The sequence below is a fragment of the Scylla paramamosain genome, chromosome 45 (genome assembly GCF_035594125.1).
Source record: "Scylla paramamosain isolate STU-SP2022 chromosome 45, ASM3559412v1, whole genome shotgun sequence".
Classification (NCBI taxonomy): Eukaryota; Metazoa; Arthropoda; class Malacostraca; order Decapoda; family Portunidae; genus Scylla; species Scylla paramamosain.
The window spans coordinates 11,358,486-11,368,485 of record NC_087195.1 but is presented as its reverse complement, the minus strand read 5'-3'; the positions used below and the strand labels follow the sequence as shown (position 1 = coordinate 11,368,485).

Below are 10,000 nucleotides of genomic sequence, written 5' to 3'. Positions count from 1 at the left end.
CGTTATCCGCATCTCCACTCCCCATCACTTCGCCCCTCACCCCAGCCCTCTTCCATATCCTCTCTCCCATTCACACCTGTCTCTTATCAACCTCTCTTTACATTTTTCAGACTGTAATTACTCTCCTTCTCTCTGCCACCCTCCTCCCCCACAAACTCACGCACCACTTTTTCTCCCCTTCTCGTATTCTCCCTCTTGACTCTTAGCCCTCCCCCTCTTCACCCACACAGACACATACGTACACACTCACATCTCTTCCGGCCCCACACTCTCTTCCCTCCTATACTCCCTCCATAGCTTTTCTGTCCCTCCACCCACCCACCCACACACACACACACACACACACACACACACAGTTCCTCCCCAGGAAATCTCTCTCTCTCTCTCTCTCTCTCTCTCTCTCTCTCTCTCTCTCTCTCTCTCTCTCACTTCCCATTTTCCATCTGGATATATTTATGCCGTTCAGTGCTCTCCTATCCTCCTCCTCCTTGCAGTGTAATGGTCCCGCCTCGCCCGCTGCTCTGCTGGATACCATTACGTAGCTCTTGACACAAAAGCATTACCTGTGCGTACCATCTTTCGGCTCCCCGCGGCTCAGGTACGCTACAATACACTTGTCTGTGATTCCAGGCCGGGCTGTGTGTTGGCTCCGTCAGCGGCGGAGAGTGTGGTTTGTGCTGCTGGCGCTTTGTTGTACCGTGGCGAACAAATGCTGTTTTCATATTTCTCTCCCCCATGTGTACTGCATCACATGGGGTGTGTTGCCGCCTCCCCGTGTTCCGTTGTTGCCGCTGAACAAATGGCCGATTTTTACTAGACGCCTCGGGTTGAGTGAGGGATGGCGCGGTGGCGTGTTGCGTTAACCCGCACGTACTATTCCCGCCACGAGTCACCGCCAGGCCATATCCTCCAACACTCACTGCATCACTCCCTCACGGGCGCGACAGTGATTTTCCTTCCAAGACTGCACTGCAAAAAAAATATGAGGTAAGAAAAGGGTAAATCTGTGTGAGCTAAAGGTAAACTTGGTCAAATGAGTGAATTACGAGCATAATTCATCCTTCCGCCGAAGCCAACCTTTTTCTTAAGGATAAATATTTTTGTAATTTACCCTCTGCAAATTACCTTTTCGTTACGCTAACAGTTTTCTGTGCATCACGTTTTCGGGATTTTTTTTTCTCTCTATTCAACCTGCTATGCATTATAAAGGTAGCATAAAAAATTGATTTTGGTGTGTGAATTCATGTGGTTATGGAAAGAAATCATGGGTCGGCTCATCAATAAGAGAGTATGAGGTGGTGATGTGTGGCACGTTTTCTTTGGATACTGCTGGATAAATGCCAAGTCCCGCTCCTAGATGTAAATGTTTTGCTGTTATTTGTGTGTGTTAAAGAGTTATGCACGTGGTTGTGGTGTGTCAGAGGTTGTGGAATACAATTGCTAGCTACTGTGAGATGTTTAAAGTGTTACTGATGTCCAGTGTAGTGAAACTGAGTGATATTTCGTTTTGTGTCCAGGTTTTCAACTGGCCAGATGTAATTAATTTACTATTATTTGTGTGTGTTAAGGAGACTTGCATACAATTATGAGACATCTGAGGCTCTGAAATCAATTTATTATCCACTGTAATATGTTTTAGATGTTGCTGGTGTGTAGTGCAGTGACTGAGTCACATTTCGGATGTGTCCGAGTTTTCACGTCTTGGATAAGCAAGAACAAGATCAGAATCAACAAGAGAGAAGGTTTGTTGGATGTGGTGGATGGCTATGGTAAAGACTTTGGAGTAAGGTTTAGCACTGAGAAAAGCAAAGTAATGATTGTGAATAGGTCAGAGGATGAAAGTAATGTGGTATGGAGACTTGGAGAGAATGAGTTGAGACAGGGGCAAGAATACAAGTACTTAAGGATGTGGATGAGTCCCAGTGGGTGTGCAAAGGCAAAGAATGAAAAGATAAGTATGGTAAACCAGTGGGTAAGTCGATTGGGAAGCGCAGCAAGGATGAGAGCAAGTAAGTATGATGTGTTGAGAGAAGTGTGGAAGAGTGTGGCTGTGCCATGTATAATGTATTGTATGGATGTGATTGCATGGAATGAAAGTTAAATTGATAAGTTAGAAGTGGACCAGAATAGAGTAGCAAGGATGGCACTGAGTACACCGAGGTGCACAGCAGTTGAAGCCTTGAGAGGTGACATGGGATGGAGCACCTTTAGAGAAAGACTCACAAAAGCCACACTTAGGTACAAGATTAGGCTTGAGAGAATGGATGATGCAAGAATAGCAAGGAAAGTGTGCCTGTGGAATGAAAGTGGAAGCAAATGGAGGAAGAGATGCATGAGAATGACAGACAGGAATGGATTGCAAGTTGTGTGGGCGAAAAGAATGGCAGGAAGGAATCAAAATGAGCGTGAATGGGTGGTAACAAGAGGAGGCAGAGTGGGAGCCGAATGGGATGTGAGAAAATGGAAGAATGAGATAGACAAAAAAGTGAAATATGTGGGACTGAATGAATGGAAGAATGAGATGGAAAGAAAGAAGACCCTGGAATGGTACAAGGAGAAAGAGGCCCCGAGGTATGAAAGGTGATATGATAGAATCCTGAGCGGTAATCTTCTCTTCCGAGCGAGGGCACAGTGTATGGATGTGAATGCAAGTAGTTACAGGTGGTCTGAGTCCCGCAGCAAAGTGTGCCAGATGTGTGACATGGGAGAGGATGAGACGGTGGAACATGTGGTGCAGGAGTGTGTGAAGTATGCCAGAGACAGGAATGATACTAACTGAGTTAGGGCATGATAGGAATGAAAGAGTGGAGAAGACAGGAAAGGAATGGATGGTGTTGTTGCTGGGGTTGTGTAGAGAGGCGAATGAAAGGATGATTGAGGCGGTGAAAGAGTTTCTGGAGAGAATGTGGCGTGCCAGATGTACGAACAATTAGGATAGAGGATGCTGTTCGTTTCTCTTTTTTTTTTTTTCCCCTTCTACAGGAGTTGCCGATCCAAAGGCCTGGCTCCTGTGCCGCCTGTACCATCAAGATCAAGATCAAGATCATGGAAAAAGGCCCAAAAAAGGTGCCAGCTACTGACAACGAGGAGAAATATACGATTTTCGATATTTCCACGGAAAAGTATCACCTGCACTACTTGTCTGTGTAGGAGAGTGCAGTAAACATTGGGCTGTGCCAAGGGTCACGAAGATTTAAGGTCAAGGTAAGGGAAGGTATCAGGATTGTAAGAGCAAGGCCAAACATGGTCGTAGGATGCATACGTGTCTTCCCTTCGAACTTTGAAGAAATTATTCTTAATTTTTGTAATCTGGAGTGACCAACAGATATTACGAATTGAAAGCAAGGTTGTTGGGTTTGTTTCCACGAATATTTTATATTTTTTTTTGTAACAAATGCACGGAAGGTCCAAGCCCTCATCACCTTGAAGTTTTGAGAGACTTATTTTCTGTTGCCAGAATAGTTACACTGTATCTCTTGGTGATATAAATTTTCTTTAGTGAGCAAGTCACCCAAGCTTATTAATGGTGAATTAAGTGCAGATTAGTGGAGAATAGGAAGTGGCAGATGAGCAACCTGCAGACAGAAGTATTGTGCCAAGAAAGGCATGTGACATGATAGATACCAGCCTGCACTGACACCTATAAAACAAAACCACGTGCATATGAGTAGGGATGTAATCAGAGAGGGGTTCACAGCCACCCCACCCCACACCAGCATGGGACCTCCACTCAGTAGCACAGAACATAATGACTGTAATCCTCCCTTCTTTCTCTGTTTCACACACTTCCACCCAATTCAAGTAAACCTACAATTATTTCAAAGACAAGTCAACAAGTCACTCACTTTTCAGTGTAGATTGTAAAGCTGTTTACTGATATTAAAACTCTTTATCACATAAGAAATCCTAAAGTCTCATGTCTTCCTTCAGTCTGGCGTGCAGGAAAGGGTATTCCACTATACTGAATGCCCTGCTGAAACATTATCCATACCTTGGAGATCCTCTAAGTAATTTTATATCTGTTGACTAGAATATCTGTATTTTTATAGATAACACATCAAACACAATACTGATTTTAATTGTTGATTCTGAAAATCTTGTAAATTTCATCGGTGCTGGAGGCAATCACTGAGGAACAAGATGAAGCTTTTAAGGCTGCCATTAACATCAAGCTGTATTCTGGAGCTAAAAGAAAAAAAAAAAAAAGGTTGTCCAGACAGAAATCGAGGTGAGAAACGACCCATTCAGGAAGAGAGTGTCAGGGACAATGATGGTTTGGTGAAGCGTCAGAAACCTGAGATATGTGTTCACGTGATATCTGCTTGGTGTACGTGTGGCTGGTTACATCCCTTGGCGTGTGTTCCTAGCCACTGATTGATTGTAGCATAGTTGTTAGTGAGCTGGTCTCATGTTCTATGGTCCCAGTATGATTTTTTCCAAGGTAGTTGCCTGGGAAGAGAGGTAGTCCTATATATTTATGCAAGTAGAGCTATATAGGCTCATTCGTTGCTTGGGGATATAATTTAATATTTTCTGGCTTGTGTATTTCAGGATTTGTCTCAAGATGATGATGAAGATGTCATCCATCTTCATTTGAATGTGGTGCAGCAGGAGATGAAGGCAGCTACTCCTGACTTCCAGCTGTGCCAGCGGAAGATGGAGAGAACATTGTCATACAAGCAGCGAAGGAGGTATAATCCTGAGCTTTCTGTGGCAAATGTTCTTGAGGATTTTCCAACACTACGGTACAGGAGCTTTGTCAGGACTTTTTTTTTTTGTTTGTTTTCTTTTTCACACATTGTTTATATCTAGTTTGTTGTGAGGCTGACCACTGATACATTTTCAATAAAGTATGAACCATTACGTCGTGTATGCAAATAATAAATATTGTAATTACAATAATTCACATAATTTTTCAATGAGATGAGTTACACGAACTCATAAGAAAATGCTGTGTTTAACATTTTCAGCTTGAAATTGAGCCCAAAATGGCAAATGTGGGCACCCCAGGTGTGATGTGGAATAAAGTACATGGATCCTTCATTCACGTAATGAAATTCTCCAAGCAAAGGTGTAAAAGTTATCATAAGTTTTACAGCCAATACCTGGACAATCTATCCAGCACTCTGAAAGAAGAAAGGAAAGGTACAGCCTGGAAGAGCAACAGAAGCATGTGTATCTAATTCACCTCATGTATTGTGTGTATAAATGGTAAACGTGGCTCTTATTGCACTTATAATTCATCTGATGACTTTTATATTATTTGTGGTTTTATAAATATTTCACAACATGGATTAATGTTTGCTGTCCAAATGATTCCATCACTCTTCACAGAAGACGAGGAAATGCTGATTATGGACACCATTGAAGTAAGTCTGATGTCTTCAGCAATTGTTTAATGTCCTTTATCATATATTCATTACTTCTGGCAGCATGAAATTTTGTTTGAGGACAAGGAACATCAACACACACATTTCAACTAAGGCTATGAAGGAACACTACTGAAAACTGGACTAAAGAGAAGATGTTATGGAATTTTTCCTTACAAATATTACTAATACAGAAGACCCTTGAGGTTAATTACAGAACAATAGTAAAAGATATTACGCAAATTCTTGAAGTAAAAATGAAAAACAGGAGGAAGTACTTCAGGTATCAAAAAATTATAGTATTAAGTACAGGTAAGTTTATTGTTGTTTTTGAGTATAATATATATTTTTTTTTTTTTTTTATGTAGGAAGGATACTGGCCAAGGGCAACAAAAATCTAATAAAAAAAAATGCCCACTGAAATGCCAGTCCCTAAAAGGGTCAAAGCAGTGGTCAAAAATTGGTGGATAAGTGTCTTGAAACCTCCCTCTTGAAGGAATTCAAGTCATAGGAAGGTGGAAATACAGAAGCAGGCAAGGAATTCCAGAGTTTACCAGAGAAAGGGATGAATGATTGAGAATACTGGTTAACTCTTGCGTTAGAGAGGTGGACAGAATAGGAGTGAGAGAAAGATGAAAGTCTTGTGCAGCGAGGCCGCGGAAGGAGGGGAGGCATGCAGTTAGCAAGATCAGAAGAGCAGTTAGCATGAAAATAGCGGTAGAAGACAGCTAGATATGCAACATTGCGGCGGTGAGAGAGAGGCTGAAGACAGTCAGTTAGAGGAGAGGAGTTGATGAGACGAAAAGCTTTTGATTCCACCCTGTCTAGAACAGCAGTATGAGTGGAACCCCCCCAGACATGTGAAGCATACTCCATACATGGACGGATAAGGCCCTTGTACAGAGTTAGCAGCTGGGGGGGTGAGAAAAACTGGCGGAGACGTCTCAGAACACCTAACTTCATAGAAGCTGTTTTAGCTAGAGATGAGATGTGAAGTTTCCAGTTCAGATTATAAGTAAAGGACAGACCAAGGATGTTCAGTGTAGAAGAGGGGGATAGTTGAGTGTCATTGAAGAAGAGGGGATAGTTGTCTGGAAGATTGTGTCGAGTTGATAGATGGAGGAATTGAGTTTTTGAGGCATTGAACAATACCAAGTTTGCTCTGCCCCAATCAGAAATTTTAGAAAGATCAGAAGTCAGGCGTTCTGTGGCTTCCCTGCGTGATATGTTTACCTCCTGAAGGGTTGGACGTCTATGAAAAGACGTGGAAAAGTGCAGGGTGGTATCATCAGCATAGGAGTGGATAGGACAAGAAGTTTGGTTTAGAAGATCATTAATGAATAATAAGAAGAGAGTGGGTGACAGGACAGAACCCTGAGGAACACCACTGTTAATAGATTTAGGAGAAGAACAGTGACCGTCTACCACAGCAGCAATAGAACGGTCAGAAAGGAAACTTGAGATGAAGTTACAGAGAGAAGGATAGAAACCGTAGGAGGGTAGTTTGGAAATCAAAGCTTTGTGCCAGACTCTATCAAAGGCTTTTGATATGTCCAAGGCAACAGCAAAAGTTTCACCAAAGTCTCTAAAAGAGGATGACCAAGACTCAGTAAGGAAAGCCAGAAGATCACCAGTAGAGCGGCCTTGACGGAACCCATACTGGCGATCAGATAGAAGGTTGTGAAGTGATAGATGTTTAAGAATCTTCCTGTTGAGGATAGATTCAAAAACTTTAGATAAGCAGGAAATTAAAGCAATAGGACGGTAGTTTGAGGGATTAGAGCGGTCACCCTTTTTAGGAACAGGTTGAATGTAGGCAATATATATATATATATATATATATATATATATATATATATATATATATATATATATATATATATATATATATATATATATATATATATATATATATATATATATATACACAATTCTAGATGCCAGTACTATTACATAATATTAGTCACAGAAACTTCGTCTGTGGTTTTTGTGTACAGAGTAAATCTTAGTCATTCTCCTCTGTACTGATTCTAATAGACCTATATATTTCCTGTAATGTGGGGACCAGAACTGCACAGTGTAGTCTAGATGAGGTCTGACCAGCGCCAAGTATAACTTTAATATTACTTCCGGTCTTCTACTTTTAACACTCCTAAAAATTAATCCTAATACCCTATTTGCCCTGTTTCTGGCCTCTATGCATTGTTTTCCTAGACGGAGTTCAGAGTTAACTATAACCCCTAAATCTTTCTCGTACCCTGTACCTACCAGAGTTTCATTGTTTAAAAGTATGTGTACCTCCCCGGCGGGGAATCGAACCCCGGTCTCCCGCGTGACAGGCGGGGATACTAACCACTATACTACCGAGGAATTATAATTTTGGATGATTGGGATTCGAACCCAGGACTTTTTTTATTATGAGCCGCGCGTGCTAACCACTACACTACGCGGTGTGTAACAAAAAAAAAAATTTTCTTAGAAACCAGTAGATCGGTATCCGGAGGCCTAACGTCCTGTAAGTTCTTAGAAACCTGCTAACAAAGGTATTACGCCGGCCACGGTACCGAAAAATCTGAAAAAAAAATTCGAAAATCACCAAAACACCACCAGAGCATCCCCCGAACATATGGCAACATAGTGGTGGAGTATTTTGGGGAAATACGCTAAAATATGCGGGGTATTTAAACTTTAAAGGGCCCCTGCCACGCCCACCGCAGCCCGGGGCCTCCCCCGCGCTCTCGCTGTACCATAAATGATGATAATAAGCTCGGAAAAAGCCATGAAAAGTGGTTTCTTTGGTAAGGAAAGGCGGGCGCTGGCAACTCAGTACTATGGCGTACACAGCAACACACCCTTACCCTCTCTGGGCCTCTTAGTGTCCGTGTGACCACGATAGGAAAAGAATGTATGGAGAATCTCGCCCGTCGTTTTTTGCAAGCCACGATAAAACCTATTTTACCTGTTTTTTTTTTTTTTTTTTTTTTTTTTTTTGTCTTACAATGCTTCATCATCAACATGCCGAAGCGAGGAAGGCTATACACGCTGCGGCAAGAGAGTTTATTGAACGTTAGAGTCGGAAAAAGAAGCAGAAGCGGAGGTGATGTGAACGTCACACCACCACCACTATCACTCACAGCACGCCACCTCACCACCACCACCTACACTCCCTGTCGTATCTGCACTGACACCGCCTCGTACCTAGCATGTGCCAGAAGTCAAACACAACCTTGACACTGGTGAAGGTACGTGCAGGACTTATAAAGAGAGCTGCACTGATGGGCCTGCCTAAACATCACTGCTGGGAAATAAGCACGCCACTGTCAGTTCACCTATGAAAACATCGACCAGAGAAAAAAGAAGAGCAGGTGGTGTAGAACACCACCTCTCCTCTGTAGAACACCACATCTCTTTCTGTAGAACACCACCTCTCCTCTTCTAAACCTCATCTTCTTTTACTCACTGAACCTCAGGTGTCTGAGGCAACTGACAGTAGCCCCTTTTCTGTTCCCTCCTACTTTCTCTATCCTCATTTTCGATCCAAAGCTGGATGCTGCGTTTATGTGCGCAATGACCTAACCTGCTCTCGTGCCCACGCTCTTGAATCTTCCGAGTTTTCCACCATCTGGCTACGACTACAAATTCACTCTCATACTAAATTTATCTATGCTGTATACCTCTCACCTAACTCCTCTGACTACAAGAAATTTTTTGACTACTTAACTTCCAAAGTGGAGCACATTCTGACCCTCTTCCCTTTTGCAGAGATCTCCATTCTTGGAGACTTCAATGTTCACCACCAGCTTTGGCTTTCCTCTCCCTTCACTGACCATCCCGGTGAACTAGCCTACAACTTTGCTATCCTCCATGACGTAGAGCAATTGGTGCAACACCCTACTCGTATTCCTGACCGTCTTGGAGATACGCCCAACGTTCTTGACCTTTTCCTGACCTCTAATCCTTCTGCTTATGCTGTCACCCTTTCTTCTCCGTTGGGCTCCTCCGATCACAATCTCATAACTTTATCTTGTCCTATCACTCCAATCGTTCCTCAGGATCCCCCTAAGCGAAGGTGCCTCTGGCGTTTTGCCTCTGCTAGTTGGGGGCACCTGAGGAGGTATTTTGCTGATTTTCCTTGGAATGACTACTGCTTCCGTGTCAGAGACCCGTCTTTGTGTGCTGAGCACATAACAGAGGTGATAGTGTCTGGCATAGAGGCATACATACCTCACTCTTTTTCTCGTCCTAAACCTTCTAAACCTTGGTTTAACACAGCTTGTTCTCGTGCTATACATGATAGAGAGGTGGCCCACAAAAGGTACTTAAGCCTTCCATCACCAGAATCTCATGCACTTTATATTTCTGCCCGGAACCATGCCAAGTCTGTTCTCCAACTAGCCAAAAACTCCTTCATTAACAGAAAATATCAAAACCTTTCAAGATCTAACTCCCTTCGTGATTTCTGGCATCTAGCCAAAAATATCTCCAATAACTTTGCTTCTTCTTCTTTCCCTCCTCTATTTCAACCAGATGGCACCTCTGCTATCACATCTATTTCTAAAGCTGAACTCTTTGCTCAAACCTTTGCTAAAAGCTCTACCTTGGACGATTCTGGGCTTGTTCCTCCTTCTCCT

The 10,000-nt window shown here is 42.7% G+C and overlaps 1 non-coding gene across 1 annotated transcript; it reads right to left on the bottom strand.

Moving 5' to 3' along the window:
• Positions 1–7,667: 7,667 nt before the first annotated feature.
• On the bottom strand, positions 7,668–7,739 carry Trnad-guc (transfer RNA aspartic acid (anticodon GUC)). The gene has a single exon. It is a non-coding gene; the product is annotated as a tRNA-Asp (tRNA).
• Between the last annotated feature and the right edge of the window lie 2,261 nt (positions 7,740–10,000).